Source organism: Tupaia chinensis, unplaced genomic scaffold (genome assembly GCF_000334495.1).
Source record: "Tupaia chinensis unplaced genomic scaffold, TupChi_1.0 Scaffold000198_1, whole genome shotgun sequence".
Taxonomy (NCBI): domain Eukaryota; kingdom Metazoa; phylum Chordata; class Mammalia; order Scandentia; family Tupaiidae; genus Tupaia; species Tupaia belangeri.
In genome coordinates, this window is record NW_006159673.1 from 1,941,692 (window position 1) to 1,958,342 (window position 16,651).

The 16,651-nt window shown below is 45.9% G+C and overlaps 1 long non-coding RNA gene across 2 annotated transcripts in view; it reads left to right on the forward strand.

Annotated features, from left to right (window-relative positions):
• LOC102470681 (uncharacterized) overlaps positions 1 to 16,651 on the forward strand; it is a 27,546-nt gene that overhangs the window by 1,133 nt on the left and 9,762 nt on the right. Inside the window, exon 1 of one of the 2 annotated variants that reach the window (XR_334331.3) lies at positions 15,905 to 16,004. The exons of the other annotated variant lie outside the window; for it this stretch is intronic. This is a non-coding gene — a long non-coding RNA (uncharacterized LOC102470681). Of the gene's footprint in view, positions 1 to 15,904; positions 16,005 to 16,651 lie in introns of those variants that run through there. 2 annotated transcript variants of the gene reach the window in all.

Here is a 16,651-nt window from a genome sequence, read left to right on the forward strand (position 1 = left end):
GGCCTGCCCTGCACCTGCTGGCCGGGCAGGGGTGTAGGGTTTCAGGGCCCTGCTTGGCACGCACCGATTCTTAGTTAAGCCTTCTAAAAACAACTGACACTTGAGGGAGCAGCATTCCGCTCCGCTTCGTTTTGGAGATTTGAAGATTCTGGGTCACGCCTGAGTCCACGAAAAAGTTCACTTTCTTCGAAGCGGCCCCCTTCGAAGGTCTCTTGCCGTGTACCTGTTCGTCTCGCTCGCTCTCCTCCTGGAGATAAGGCAGGGGACAGCAAGCGAAAGTTTCTGCCTGGCCAGTGTTGTCACTGTTTGCTAGGTAAAAGCATGTGTTCTGTCATTTGTTTTTGAAGTCTCCTTACATCCAGCGGTTCTGGTTGGTGAGTTATTTGAGAGAAGTTAGCATGCAGTTGTTAAATTGTTGCTTTTTAGGATGTCAAAACTCCATAAAACTGAAGCTGGAATCCCAGAGATTGCTCCCATTTTAACTTCACACCCTCCCCTGGAGGGGATGATGCTGTCTGTTCCTGAATATTCGTCCAGACCTTTTCCTTTGCATTCTTACAAGTACGTGTATGCACGCTGAAACAGCGCTGTAGCGGTGTGTGTGTGCGCAGGAGCACACACAGACACCTGAACCCATGATGTCACAGTGGACGCATTGTTGTGCTACTTGCTTTTTCTGCATTAGGTACACCTTGGAGATCCTCCCCTCGCAGTGAACACCCCTGGACTGTGTCTTTTGAATGATCACATGGTGTTTAACAGCAGGGTCAGCTTTTCTCCCCAGAGTGGAGGTTCACTGTTAGTGACAGCAGCGCAGGGACATCCCAGTATGTGCTGTTGTGCACTTGTCCTGGGAAAAGTCCCCAGAGTTGTGATTAATCGTTTCACAATTAAACATCTTAGAGAGTGATTTTTAAAGCCGTTAATGAGAGAATGTGCAGTGTTTCTCTTTTTTGTCTTCGTTATCATAACTAGGAGGGTCTCAGTGTTGGCATCCCTCTGCCTTAGCCTCCAGCTGAGACTGCAGGCTCCGGCCACCATGCAGCGCCGTTTCTCAGACAGGGCCTGACTCGGTGACCCAGGCCAGCCTGGAGCTGGCAGTGCTCCTGTCCCAGCCTCCCTAGTGCAGGCACACCCCACCACACCCAGCCTTTAGGTTGGCCCAAGGGTGGAAGCTGGGCTCCCCTTGCGCCAGCCTGCCCAGCTTAGAGCTTAGCGTCTTATCTTAGCCTTTGCCACGTGGGCCAGGAGGCACCGTTTCTTCTGTAGTTCATTTGCTGAGAAAGAACTTAATGTCATCTTCATAAAACAATAACATTATGTTTCCTGCGAGTAGATTTGTAATTTATTCCTTTATCGCAAATAGTTGGGCAGTTTGAGTAAGTCCAGTCATGGTTTGCCGAATGGTTTGAGAAACGCGTGGTCAGGGGTTTCGCTCTGAACGCCATGGAGCGTACTTAACAAACCTCACGGCTGTGTCCCACTACAGGCTTAGTCTGTGTAGTGTAGACACATGCTCTTATGGGACCACTGTCACCTGCATGTCCTCCCTTGGCCAAAATGTTGTGTGGCGCGTGACTGCGTGTAAGGAGACGTACGTGTTAGTGTTACTTCTGGTTCCGTTAGTCGAGCTGTGACTGCGATTGAGCTAAGTAAAATAGAACCAAACATGTATTTTGTTTTCCCTTCCTGCCTAACTCCCTTATGAGAGTGCTGTCTGTGTTGGCATAGGCGACTTTGAAGGGTGAGAGTCCACTGACATTAGTGAGAGCCTGAATTAGAGCTCTTCAAATGCATCTGAGTACATACAGGGGTTCTTTATCTTAAGTAATATTGTAAGGATGGTAATAATACACCCTTTATAACTGCTACATTCTTGGAACAGCTTTTTTTTAAAGTGGTTTTCTTAACTTTTTCGCAAAGTTTATTTTTTCCACGCAGCAGCGCAGGGACATCCCAGTATGTGCTGTTGTGCACTTGTCCTGGGAAAAGTCCCCAGAGTTGTGATTAATCGTTTCACAATTAAACATCTTAGAGAGTGATTTTTAAAGCCGTTAATGAGAGAATGTGCAGTGTTTCTCTTTTTTGTCTTCGTTATCATAACTAGGAGGGTCTCAGTGTTGGCATCCCTCTGCCTTAGCCTCCAGCTGAGACTGCAGGCTCCGGCCACCATGCAGCGCCGTTTCTCAGACAGGGCCTGACTCGGTGACCCAGGCCAGCCTGGAGCTGGCAGTGCTCCTGTCCCAGCCTCCCTAGTGCAGGCACACCCCACCACACCCAGCCTTTAGGTTGGCCCAAGGGTGGAAGCTGGGCTCCCCTTGCGCCAGCCTGCCCAGCTTAGAGCTTAGCGTCTTATCTTAGCCTTTGCCACGTGGGCCAGGAGGCACCGTTTCTTCTGTAGTTCATTTGCTGAGAAAGAACTTAATGTCATCTTCATAAAACAATAACATTATGTTTCCTGCGAGTAGATTTGTAATTTATTCCTTTATCGCAAATAGTTGGGCAGTTTGAGTAAGTCCAGTCATGGTTTGCCGAATGGTTTGAGAAACGCGTGGTCAGGGGTTTCGCTCTGAACGCCATGGAGCGTACTTAACAAACCTCACGGCTGTGTCCCACTACAGGCTTAGTCTGTGTAGTGTAGACACATGCTCTTATGGGACCACTGTCACCTGCATGTCCTCCCTTGGCCAAAATGTTGTGTGGCGCGTGACTGCGTGTAAGGAGACGTACGTGTTAGTGTTACTTCTGGTTCCGTTAGTCGAGCTGTGACTGCGATTGAGCTAAGTAAAATAGAACCAAACATGTATTTTGTTTTCCCTTCCTGCCTAACTCCCTTATGAGAGTGCTGTCTGTGTTGGCATAGGCGACTTTGAAGGGTGAGAGTCCACTGACATTAGTGAGAGCCTGAATTAGAGCTCTTCAAATGCATCTGAGTACATACAGGGGTTCTTTATCTTAAGTAATATTGTAAGGATGGTAATAATACACCCTTTATAACTGCTACATTCTTGGAACAGCTTTTTTTTAAAGTGGTTTTCTTAACTTTTTCGCAAAGTTTATTTTTTCCACGAGAGAGAGACAGCACCCCCAACAGGGTCTTCAAGTCATGCTCCACCCCAGCTTCGGCCAGCCCTGGACCATGGGCAAATGTGTGGCCTGTAGTCGGAGGGTGCTGGACGCAGACCTTCCCTATGGCCCAGCTTCTCGGCATTGTGACGGTCAGGCCACATCCAGCCCCCGAGACCGGCAGGCCACCATCCAGCAATTCTGCGGCCTCTGCCTTCAGTAGACCCCTGTTACCGTCGACCTCTGGCTCATCCGAGCTGCGGTGCTGCTCTTCCGCTTACGTTCAGGAAACAGCAAAATTCATGCTAGCAGGGCCTGAATTAATGAGGTTTTCAAAAAAATGATGTTTTTCTGGCTTTTTGGAAGTATGATTGGCCATTCAAAGCTATGTGTTTTTAAGGAGTACAACTCATAATTTGAGGGACATTTGTCACCACGGCCAAGCTAAGTAACACATCCACCTCCTCACATACATAGTTACCATCTCTCTCTCCTTGTGTGGTGATAAGCTGACTTTTAAAGGTTTCCTTTCAAAGCTTTCCTTTTAAAAGTCAAATTCCAAGTCCCAGAGTTTTAAAAAGACTTTCCCCCAAAGACTTCAGTGCTTAAGCATTGTAGTTGTCTGTCTACAGTAACAGGTTAAGCAGTGTTTGGACTGGAGTCCCTTATTTGTATTTCTAATCAACAGTTGCTACTAAGTAACAGTAAAATTCAGATAGAAGGAATGGAGAGACCTTTCTTGTAACATTTTCATTTCAAGCTATTTCACCATAACATATCTCTCTCTCTCTCTCTCTCTTTTTGGAGAGGGCCGGTGTGCTCGCCAGAGAGACAGACAGAAAGCAAGACATCACCACCCCCCCCCAAGGGGGTCTGGCTATGCCGCAGGCCCTTCTCCTTCATTCTCCTCTTGGGATTTTGGGCACACACACGCACACACACACACACGCCCGGCGTGAGTTTAAGCCACTTGGTCTGGGACTTGAATCACAGACAACTACGTGGGAGTCCAACGACATAGCCATTATGCCAACTGCTGGTCCCGCATACCATGTGTCTTTTTAACAGTAGTATTCAACTTTGTAAATTTTGTTAAATTGATAAATTACCTCTTCTGTTCCCATTAAAGAAAATTATAGTTCATGAAACTTACTTTTCTGTTATGGGAACGAAGATGAATAATTTTCTTATTTAAGAAAATAATGTGTTTTCTTATAGCTTCCAAATTCGTAACAGTCACCTCAACTGATAGAGTATTCTTTTGAACTGGCATAGATTTAGAGGTTAGTCCAGGAATAGAAAAAAAAAAAAGTGGAAGTTAATTAGCTTATTTCTAATACAAGAAAGACAGAGGGAACCAGCAGTTAGCGTACTGGCTATGTCGCTGGACTCCCACATAGTCGACTGTGGTTCGCATCCCAGACCCGGTGGCTTAAAACTCACGCCAGGCGCGTGTGCGTGCGTGCCCAAGATCCCAAGAGGAGAATGGAGGAGAAGAGATTGCGGCGTGACCGTCCCCCCTGGGGGGGGGATTTCTCGCTTTCTGTCTCTGTGTCTCTCTCTCTCTGTCTGGCAAGTGCACGCGCCCTATAGCAAAAATCTCTCCAAAAAAAAAAAGAAAGAGACGGGAACACTGAACGGGGTATTCACACTGCAGTTCACCCGCAATCTAAGCTAGCTCTAATGAGCACTACGTGCATGTCTGTGTGCTCAGGGAGGCTAAGGACCACACCAGGACTTTGCCCCGTGGGTCCAGTGGTGTGACCACTATACCACCACCCAGCCTGGACTGTAGTCTTTCTGAGCCTGATAGAAGTTTCACTGTAGGAGTTTTTGGTTTGGTTTTGTTTTGCTGTAGGGCGAGTGTGTTCACAGGGGGAGGGGGCCAGGGAGAGGAGAGAGAGAGAGAGAGAGAGAAAGAAAGAGAGAAGTCATCCCTTAGGGAAGATGGGCATGCCACATTGCCTTCATTCTCAAGATTTGGGGCAGGCATGCACACCTAGTGTGTTTTTCAAGCCTCCAGGTCCAGGAGTTGAACCGCATGGTCAGCCATGTGAGATCCAGCTGCCTGAACCTCTACATCACCTGCTGGCTCTGTAACAGGTTTTTTTAACTGTCAGAGTCCAGAGTAGAATGTATCAAAGTCTTATAAGATACTGTGTACTAGCTGTAGAGTAGTATTTTTGGAACTCGCTGGTGGTTATAATAACTATTAGCCACACATATGTGTGAAGATAGATATTACTGATATATTACTTAGAAAAGAAATTATTCTTTATTTTTAAACAATTATTTAATTTTATTCATAATCATCATTATTATTCAATGTGCTATAGGGCATATATGCTCACCAGAGAGAGACAGAGAGAGAGAGAGAGAGAGAGAGCGCCCCACCAGGTCTGGGACTGGAACCAGGGTCAGCCATCTGGGAGTCTGCTGCTTTCACCACCACGTAACCTGCTGGCCCTGTTTCTTTTTTTTAATTGCCAGAGTTTACAAGCACTTGCCAGAGAGACAGCAAGGGGGCTGGGAGAAAGCACCCCCAAATGGGGCATGGTCATGACACAATCCCTTCTTTTACATTCTCTTCCCTTTCTCCATAATGTTGGGATCTGGGCATGCACACACACGTGCTCAGTGTTTTTTTCAATCTGCCAGGGCTGGGGTATGAACCCTGGTTGGCCATTTGGGATTAACCACTAGGCTACAGGGCCAGCCCGAAACTATTATTTCTATACATTTTCCGTTTTGATTTTTATTTATCTCCTTTTGCACACTTGTCTACAACTTATATTGGCATTTTCTAACCTTCCTAAGTGAAAAGACAGTAATTGACATAAAAGTAATTTTGAAGAACTTTTCAGGAGTTGTTTACTATTGGGTTGTTGGGAAACCACTTTCCCTATGACCTAATACATAAAATATTGCAGATACACTAGACAAGGGGACAATAAAAAGTTTGAAAAGGGACCAGCAGATGGCATGATGGCTACGTCACTGGATTCCCACATGGCCGACTGCTATTCAAATTCCAGACCCAGCAGCTTGAAACTCACTCCAGGCACGTGTGTGCGCATGCCCCAAGTCCGAGAGGAGACTGAAGGAAAAGGGATTGTGGTGTGGCCATCCTCCCTGGGAGGTAATTTCTCACTTTCTGTCTCTGTGTCTCTCCAGCGATCGCATGCAACCTTTAGCAAAAATCTCTCTTAAAAAAAAAAAGAGAAAAAAGTTAGAAAAAAAACGGAATTTAAAGTACCAGCTTAGGGCCAGCCCATGGTGTGGTGGTAAAGTGTCTACCCACATGGATGACTCTGTGGTTATGTACTGGACCTGGCAGCTTGAGAAATACCCCAGGCATGTGTACATTCGTACTCCAAATCCAAAAGGAAGGAGAAACGGAGGCGAAGGGACCGTTCCCCACAGGGAGTGCTCTCTCTTCCTCACTGTCTCTGGGGGTGTATGCGCCATTGGGCACAATTAAGAAAAAATGTGTGAGTTTATTTTGGCACAAAATTTCAAAAAAAAAATTTATTTATTTAATTCCATTTGTTATTATTGTTATTTTTAAATATGACCAGAGAAAGACAGAGAGAAAAAGAGAAAGTCAGAAAGCAAGCCGCCAGGTCCGGGACTTGAAGTGCGGTTGACCATGTGGGAATCCAGTGCCTTTAACCACCATGCTACCTGCCAGCCCTTGGCACAAAAATTTTGAAATCCATACATAGTTTCTTCATAACACACATTTTCTATGGACTTTTTAAAGACCCCTTTTATTATGTCAGGATCAATATATTCTGACCTTTGCCTTTTTTTTTTTTTAGCTACTGAGGAAAAGTTAGTGAAATATTTGTATTTTGTTTCTTTTTAAAAAAATTTAAAATGTTCCTGTCTTTAGTTGCCAGAGTACACATACATTTGCTAGATAGAGGGGGTGAGAAAGAAAGAAAGACAGCATCTCCCAGTAGAGTGTGGACACACGGCAGTCCTTTTCCCTCCATTTCCCTCCCCTCAGGATCTTGGGCATGCATGCATGGGCACACAGTATATTTTTCAAGCTGCTGGGGGCTGGGATTCGAACCACAGTCGGCTATGTGGAATCTGGTTTTCAGTGCACAGCACTTACTTGCTGTGGGACCAACCCTGATTTTTCAGTCTTGAAATTTCAGTGCAAGTTGAAAAATAATATGATTTCAGTAATGAAAAATGGCCATCAGATACAACAAATATACAATAGAGTGTGCTGGTAATTCCTGGAGGGAGGGCCACTGAGGCCGTATTGGCAGCCAGCATACCTATAGGCTCTGAAGCTCTGCTTGGATTTTGTTCCTCCCTGGTCTCGGGTAACTTGAGTTGAAAGTGCTTAGAAGGCCTTGAAACTTCTGGTAGCATAGGACTTAACATTACAAGTATGTTTTAGGGTAGTATTTTTAAACATTTTTACTATTGTCTGTAGTAAAAGTGCAATAATGTTAAAACTTTCTTGTGATAAATTAGCCTTATTAGATGAAGTGCATTCCATTTTCTCTTCTGTGTCATGTTCTTAGTGATAATATTGGTATTGATTTAGTAGAATTCCCACAAATGAGTCTTGGCTTTAGGTTTGCAGAACTGTTGTAGTCGATGTGTACTTTTAGTAGTTGTGATTGAATGTTATGACTTCTAGGTGAGGATGGATGGAGTTCTGTACTTAAAGCAGGTGAAGAATATTTTTTAAACACTTCTGATGGCCAGCAAAGAAGGTAGAAATGATAAAACATCATTTTACCTTTGGGAAAAATAAGCAGAGCCGGACACTTTTAAATCCTCGTTTGTAGATGAATAGCCTACAGTAGGGTTGTGTGATGTGTTTAACTTTGTAAGAAGCTGCTGGACTCTGTTCTGAAATAACTGGACCATGCTGCATTCCCACCAGCAGTGTGAGAGGATCCCAGTTGCTCCACATTCTCTTCAGCCTTTGGCATCGTGAGTCTTGCCAGTTCTGTTCTCTCTGGTAGGTGTGTAGAGGTTTATTATTCTTGTTTAATTTGCATGTCTATAATGACCAGTGATGTTGCATGTCCTTTCATGACTCTTAAATTTAGCTTTTTAATTTACAGAGGATGTGCATGTGCTCACCAGGGAAGAGAAAGCATCTCGCCAATGGGAGTGGGCATGCCTCAGCCCCTTCTTGGGTTTCTCGTCCTGCCAGGACCTTGGCCACACATGTGTGCCTGGGGTGTTTTTCAAGCTGCTGGGGCCAGGCTCCAAACCACACTGTTGTACATGTGGGATCCAGCTCCCTTAACCACTAGGCTACAGGGCCTTCCCCTTTTCATGACTTTTGAAAAGCCATATACTGTGTACTTTTGTGAAGTATTTAGGTTTACCTTTTGAATATGAAGAGTCTTCACAAAGTTCCTGGGGATGCATATTACGGAAAAATTGTGGATTTCAAATTATTTTTGTACTAAGGTAAATTCATGTTTTAATTCCATTTTTCCATGAACTTTCTGGTGTACTCTCTTATTATAAATGTTCTTTATAGATTCTTGATAGAAATTCTTAATCAGGGGAACAGCAGTTAGCATAATGGCTATGGTGCTGGAATCCCATGTAGTCAACTGCCGGTTTGAATCCAGGTCCCTGTGACTTAAACTCACGCCGGGCACATATGTGTGCGTGCCCAAGATCCTGAGAGGAGAATGGAGGAGATGGGATTGCGGCATGGCTGTCCCCTCTGGGGGGTGATTGCTCACTTTCTATCTCTCTGTCTCTTTCTGGTGAGCACATGCGCCCTATAGCAAAACCCTCTCCCCAAAAAAAGAAATTCTTAATCAGATATGTACTTTAACAAATATTTTCTCCCAATTTGTGTTTTACTTTTTCTCATACCAGTCTTGTAGTGCATACTGTTTTTGTCTTACCTAAGAATCTTTACCTAACCTAAGGTCACAAAGATTTAATTTTTTTTTTCTGGAAGTTTTCTATTTTTCTTCTTACATGTAGTTCTATGAATAATTTGGGGTTAATTTTTAAAAGAATTATTTATTTAATTTTATTTATTCATTTATTACTTTTTTAAAAATTTGACCAGAGCGAGACACAGAGAAAGAGAGAGCGAGTGAGAGGGAAAGTATCAAAGCAAGCCACCAGCTCCACGGCTCGAACCATGGTTGGCCATGTGGAGTGTCCAGAGCCTTAACCACCACGCCACCTGTTGGTCTCTTATTATGGGTTAATTTTTATATGTGCCATGAGGAGACGGTCAAGTTTCATTTTTTTGCACGTGAATGGACCCAGTTCTACTTACTGAAAACACTGTCCTTTGCCCTTGGCTGGCAGTCAGCTGACTGTAATGTGGAGCTGCATTTCTCACCCATCTTAGGCTGCTGTAGGTGTCTCTTCCTATACCGGTATCTCACGTCTGCATAGTGAGTGTTGAAATCAGCTGTTGTAACACTTTGAACTTGGTTCTTTATTTTTCAAAATTGCTCTGGCTTTCTGGACCCTTTCCCTCTCCATTATAAATTTAGAACCAGCTTGTGAATTTCTACAGAAAAGACTGGAGATTTTGTGTGGAATCTGTACCTTAGTTATTTCAGGGAGAATCATCATCTTTATGACATTGTGTCTTCCAACCTGTGGCTGTGGCCTGTCTTCATGTCATTAGGTGGTATTTGATTCTCTCAACAGTTTTTGATTTTGTTTAGTGTTAGATTTGTCTCTAATTTATATTTTGAATGCTATTTTATGTTATATTGCTTTATAATTTCAACATCATTGTAGGTATATAGAAAGCAACACTTTTTATGTGAGCCTGGCCATTTTGCAGTCTCACTATACTTCATAGTTATTAAAAACGTTTCCAGAGTCTCTAGGATCTTATGTAGACAGTGATGTCACAGCCTACGAAGACAGTTTAGTTCGTTGTTTTCGCATGTGGTGGTGTGTTCAATTGCACTGGGCAGGACTCTAGTAGAATCTTAAGTCTTGAGTGGACGTTCTTACCTTATCCCTGATTCCACATGGAAAGCATTGCCTTTCACCGCCAAGTGTGTTGCTGGCCGTAGGTTTTACACAGATGCCCTTATCAGATCGAGGAGGTTCCTTCTATTCCTAGGTTGCCGACCGTGGAATTTGTAAAGGTTTCTTGTTTGTTTGTTTCTGCATCTATTGAAATTACCATATGATTTTTCTTTCACTGGTTCTGTTAATATGGTATATTGACACATTGATAGGTTTTTGAATGTTGAACCAACATTGACTTCCTGAGCTCAATCTCACCTGGTCATGGTAAATTGTCCTTTACATGCTGCTGGCTTCAATTTCAGTAGAAGCTTTGTGCCTGTGTTCATAAAGGATATTAGTGTATAGTTTGTCGCAGTTGTTTCAAGAGGTTTTTGCCTTAGAGCGCACACACTCTCCAGGGAGAAAGAGAGAAAGAGACACAAGCAGTGAGAGAGAAAGTGAGAAATCACCCCTGGGGGCATGGTTGCCCTGCAATCCCTTCTCCTTCATTGTCTTCCTGAGATTTTGCCCAGCATGATTTGCAAGCCACCAGGTCTGGGACTCGAACCTCTATTGGTTATGTGGGAGTCCAGTAACTTAACCACTATGCTACCTGCTGGCCCCTTTTAGCAGTATTTTTACATGATTTTATTATCAGGATAATGCTGATACCAGGACGAATGAGTTGGGATGTGTTCTCTTTTTTGAAGGGTTCGTGTTGAACCAAAGTTATTAATACTTTTTCTTTATATGTTTGGTCAACTTCATCATTGAAGCCAAATGGGCTTGGAGTTTTCTTTGTGGGAAGATTTTTCTTAAAGTTCATTCATATTCTTCTTCCTCGAGTGAGAGACAGAGGAAGAGAGAAAGTCAGGCATCCCCGGTAGAGTCTGTCCTTCCCCCTCCCTCTCGTCAGATGGCACATGTGCCACCAGGCAGAGAGCTGCGGGGGGTGTCGTGCTGCAGTCCTTTTCCCGTTTCTCCGTTCCAGCAGGATCTGGGCCGTGCACGCACAGGCACCCAGTGTGTTTCTCGAGCTTCCGGGTCTGGGACTTGGACCACGATTGGGCACGTGGGATCTGGCTTTTCCGCACAGCCCTTCATTGTTGTGCTGTGGAGATGGCCCAGCCTCCTGGGGTCTTGCTGTGATGTGTTGTAGTCATGGTGTATTTTTCCTGCCTTCCTGTGCAAAAATGCCCCATGACATTTCCGACAACCCCATAGATACCATGTGAGTGTACCTTTGTAAATGACGGCGTGTGACCTTTTGAGATTGGCTTGTTTTTTTCACTCGGCATAATTATCTCCATGTCTCTAGTTTTTCGTGAGCATGAGAGAAAAACCCGTCTCCTGCAGTGGGTGCTGGGCCTGCTCAGCCCCCCAGCCACGTCGCTGCGTCGGGCCATCCCGATTGTGGCGTGTGTCCACACCCGCCCTTCACTGTGGAGTCGGAGTCTGTAGTAGGGATGTGCTGTAGCCGTTCGCCTTTCGTGGGATATCTGGGTCGTTCCCAGTCCTTGGCAATTAAGAACGAAGTTGCTGCTGACATTTACGTATGGCCTTTTGTACGGACGTGCGTTTCATTTCTCTGGGATAACCGAGTCTGAGGCCGCAGGAACTGGACTGTACAGTCAGCACATCGTTAGCTTTGTGAGAAGCTGCCTGACTCCTTTGTCCTCTACCACTTGACATTCCCAAAAGCCACTTGTGGGAATCTGGTTTCTCTGCACTTCCACCAGTTGGCGTTACCCTGTTTTAATTTCAGCTGCTCTGATGTGTGTCACTTCATCATGGCTCTCATTTCTGTTTCCCCAGTGGCCAATGGTGTTGAATCTTTTCATGTGCTTATTTGCTGTCTGTGTATTTTCAGTGAAATGTCTCTTTAATGTTTTGCTCGTTTTCTTTATTTAGATTATTATTATTTTTTCACAGATGTCACGTTTTTAGAACTCTTGATGTATTTTAGGTACTAGCCCTTTGTCAGATAAGTGGTTTGTAGATATTTCTCTCAGCCTGTACTGTATTTTTCATCTCATCATGGGGTTTTTTGCAGAGTCAAGGTTTTTAATTTTGGTAAAGTCTAATTATCAATATTTTCACTTTTATGGATTTTTTCTTTTGGTGTCATGTGCAAGAACTCTTAACTTGTCATTTGTTCTTAAATATGATTGTATTTTCCTAAAGTTTATAGCTTTCCATTTAAGTCCAGTATCCATTTTGAATTAATTTTCGTATAAGATATATATATATATATATATTTTTTTTTTTGGAGAAGTTTTCGCTATAGGGTGCATGCGCTTGCCAGGCAGACAGAGACAGACATAGAGATAGAAAGCGAGAAATCACCCCCCCAAGGGGGATGGTCACGCCGCAATCCCTTCTCCTCCATTCTCCTCTCGGGATCTTGGGCATGCACGCACACACGCCCGGCGTGAGTTTTAAGCCACTGGGTCTGGGACGCGAACCGTGGTCAACTACGTGGGAGTCCAGCGACATAGCCATTACGCTAACTGCTGGTTCCCAGTTTTTGTACAAGGTTTGAGGTTTAAGCTGAAGTTAATTTTCGTGCTGACGTTAATTATAGATGTCCACTTATTCTAACATCATTTGTTGAAATGGAAATATTTCCTTCATGAAATTACTTTCACCTTTGCTGAAAATCAGTTGGGCATGTTATGTGGATCTAATTCTGGGTTCCCTATTCTGTTTAGTTGTCTGCGTGCTTATCTGTTTGCAATACCATACTGTCTTGCTTCTACAGCTACTGTATCTAGTGAACTTTAACCTCAGGGTAGAGTGATTTCTCCCACTTTATTCTTTTCCAAAATGGTTTGAACTGTTTCGGGTCCGGAGCCTTTCTGTATGAATTTTAGAATAAGCTTACCCATGCCTCCACATACCTCGCTGGGATGTTTTATTTTACTTTGGTTTGCTATAGAATGTGTGCACTCACCAGAGAGAGAAAGTGAGGAGTCATCACTCAGGGGTGGCCACGCTGCAGTCCCTTCTCCAGTCTCTCCCCTTGGGTGTTTGATCACGTAAGCACACGTGCCCAGAGGATTTTTTCAGGCTGCCGGATCGGAAACTCAAACTGTACAGTGAGCCATGGCCAATCCAGCCACCTTAACTCCCCACTGCTTGCTGGGCCGTGGTGGGATTTTTGTAGGTATTCATTAAAGACCAACACTGGAAGAACTGACGAATTTGCTCTGTTGAGTGTTGAGTCTTCCAGTTCACAAACACAGTGCATCACTCCGTTTATTTAGGTCTTTGGTTTCTTTCTTCAGAATTTGACAGTTGCATGTTTAGTAAAATGTATGCCTGAATATTTAACTTCCTCTTAGCAGTTGTAGATGACTTGGTGTCTCAGTATGTCCACTGTGCGTATATAGCAGTGTGCTTGCTTTCTGTGTGTCGGTCCTGTGTTGTGTCCCTGCTGTGTCCTGGGTACCCTCTGCACTACTTTATACCTTAGTCAGTATTTCCCGAAGCTGAAGGACGACCTCTGGAGTGTGGGGAGTCGTAGGCCTAGTTGCTGCGCATTCCAGCAAGGTGCGACCCGCACAAGTGTCTGTGAGCCTCATAAGCATCTACTCTGTCCTTATATCCTGAGCATGAGACGCACGCGGCTTTCTTTCTTTCTTTTTTTTTTTTTTAAGAGACTTTTGGTATAGGGCACCTGCACTCACCAGAGAGACAGAGAGAGACAGAAAGTGAGAAATCGCCCCTCAGGAGAATGGCCATGCCATAGTCCCTTTTCCTCCAGTCCCTTCTTGGGATTTGGGGCACGCACATACATGCCCAGCGTGAGTTTGAAACCTCTGGGTCCGGGACTTGAACTGTGGTAGACTGTGTGGGAGTCCAGCAACAGACGTAACCATCACACTGTCCACTGGTCCCGACCCACGTGGCTTTTTGCTTTACCTCTGCCCTCCACATTTAGTGCAGAAATGACTGGCCTTTCATCCTGGCCAGAAACACAAGGGCAGGAGCTTCGGGAAGTGTAGTTCGGTCTGGCCAAGCTGACAGATTCCAGGCCATCGCAGTTACTCTTTCTCTTCGTTCTGTGTGGGGTCATGGTAGGTAAGGGTAACGCCAGCCATCGTAGGGAGGAGAGAGGCTTTCCTGCCTGCCCTTAAGGTCGGCTGCTTACGCCCTTTCCCTTGGGCCGTGCGCCCTTGCCTGAAACAGTGTGAGGGTCTCCAGACCTTCTCGGAGGTAGGGAACCTTTGCTCCGGTTTCCCCCAGGGCCTTACGGCTCTTGCCTCCCTTGAGAGAAGGACCCGGAAAGTGAGTGGAGTTTCCTGCCTAGGCCCTCCCGCCCAGGGGCTCTCCCAGGGCTCCTGGCCTGCCGTCAGCATCTCTGTGAGTACTTGGGGGAATCTCATGGGAAACAGCCGGCAACTGAGCACAGGCCCTGCTCTGTCCAGGCTTCCCAGAAGGCGTGTAAACTTCCCCGCTCTCTTTCCGTGGCAGCTACCTCTCTGTCCCGCACCCTGCCAGAGATGAAACAGTTCCGTGTCCTGTCAGCCTTTGGACGGGGTTGTCACCTTTTGGTGTGCAGTTCTCCTGGTTCTCTGCTGAGAAGCCATGGAGCCTAAAAAGATCATTTTGGGTGACCAGCAGATGGCGAAATGGCTATGTCACTGGACTCCCACGTAATCAACCGCAGTTTGAGTCCTGGACCGGGTGGCTTAGAACTCACATCGGCTGCATGTGCGTGCATGCCCAAGATCTGAGAGGAGATTGGAGAAGGGATTGGGGGTGGCCATCGCACCCTGCAGGGTGATTTCTCACTTTCTGTGTCTGTCTGTCTGTCTGTCTGTCTGGCAAGTGTACGCACCTGATAGCAAAAACCTCTCTCACAAACATCCTTTTTCAAGGAGACAGCAGTCAGCTGGGCCAGGTAATGTTGTGGCGGCAGTGGAAGGGGACTGGGAAGAGGCCATGAGATGTACTACCCGTGATTTCTGAGAAAAGCGCCAGGGCAGAGGAGGCAAAGGCACTGTTCTGCTTTGAATGTTGGCGGTTGCCCCAGCTCCTGCGTTGAAGTCCTCACTCCCAAGGTGACGGTGTTCAGGAGTGGGGCCCTGGGGGATTAGATTCCTCCTGAATGGATTTCGTGCTTTTTGTCAAGGAGGTCTTGGAGGGCCTGTTGGCCCCTTCCGCCGTGTGGATGCAGGAAGAAGGTGCGTCTATGTGGGACTGGCCCTCACGACACCGGGTTTTCCGGCGCCTCATCGTGGGCTTCGCCTGCAGCCCTTGAGAAATAAGGTTCTGTGGTTCATATGCCACCCGGTCTAAGGTGCTTCGTTCTAGCAGTCCCAGCACTCTAAACGGGCAGCCAGGGAACCGGAGGCCTGACCCTGAGCCCAGGGAGGTAGCATGCCGAGAGGACCAGGAAGTTAGCCGCTAAAGAAAAGTAGCTCAGAGGACGGTCGGGGCAATTAAAAGTGAAATAGCACCTAAGTGTTCTCCCTTTTCTACTGCTCACTATCACTGACGCCGTTCTTTTCTCTTAGCCAGCTATCAGCAACTCCTTGTTGAAGTCTTGTATATGTACACGCATACATGTACATGTGCATATGTGTGTATAATACATAACAGTTCTTTTAAATGCCAGAGGGTGTGTGTGGATGCTTACTTTCTGTGTCGAGAGAGAGAGAGAGAGAGAGAGAGAGGGAGAGAAGAAGAGAGAGGGAGAGAAGGAGAGAGAGGGAGAGGGAGAGGGGAAAGCAAAGAAAGCACCCTGTGATGGGGCGTGGTCAGGCCACAATGCTTGTTTCTCTGTTTCTCCATTTTACCAGGATTCTGGGCTTATTTGCAAATCTATCCAGTGTATTTTTCAAGCCATGGGGCCAGGATTCGAACCATGGTCAGCTATGTGTGATCTGGCTCCCTCTGCCAAGTGCTTAAACACTTGATACAGGACCAGCCAAAGTCTCATATATGTAAGTAACGTTATATATACACATATGTATGTAAATATATGTTTTACATTTTAACCGTTAAAACCCTTTTTCAGGCAATCTTAACTTAGACCGGTGCCAGAGGTGCATAGAAGGGAAACTAACTTCAAATGTTACCAACCTAGAAAAAAATGAAGCTGGGGTGACAGTGCAAAAGCAGTGAGTTTATTTGAGCCAGGGCTGTGGGCTCTCTTGCGGTAACAGAGGATCCCATTGCCTGGAGTATGCCCACCAAAGAGTGGCCTCCAGAGGGGATATATTTATAAGGGAAATGGGGAGAAGGAGTGTCCCGTCCCTGTTCGGGCGCCAGGTGTCCCGTCCCTGTTCAGGTGCCAGGTGTCCCGTCCCTGTTCGGGTGCCAGGTGTCCCGACCCGGGGGGACACCCAAACGGGTTTCCTGAGTGAAGGAGTGAGAGCCGGGACAAGCGGCGTAGTGTTACAGCACAGAGACGACAGTGTCATCCGTTTATTGTGGGCAGCACGGTACAGCAGAGACGACGCAGTGTCGCGTCGTCTACTGTGAGCAGCACAGAGACGACGCGGTGTCACAACTCTTCAGGGTCGTCCGGAGACGATGTAGTGTTACAGCTCTTCAGGGTCTCCCAAGTCGTCTGGAGACGATGCAGTGT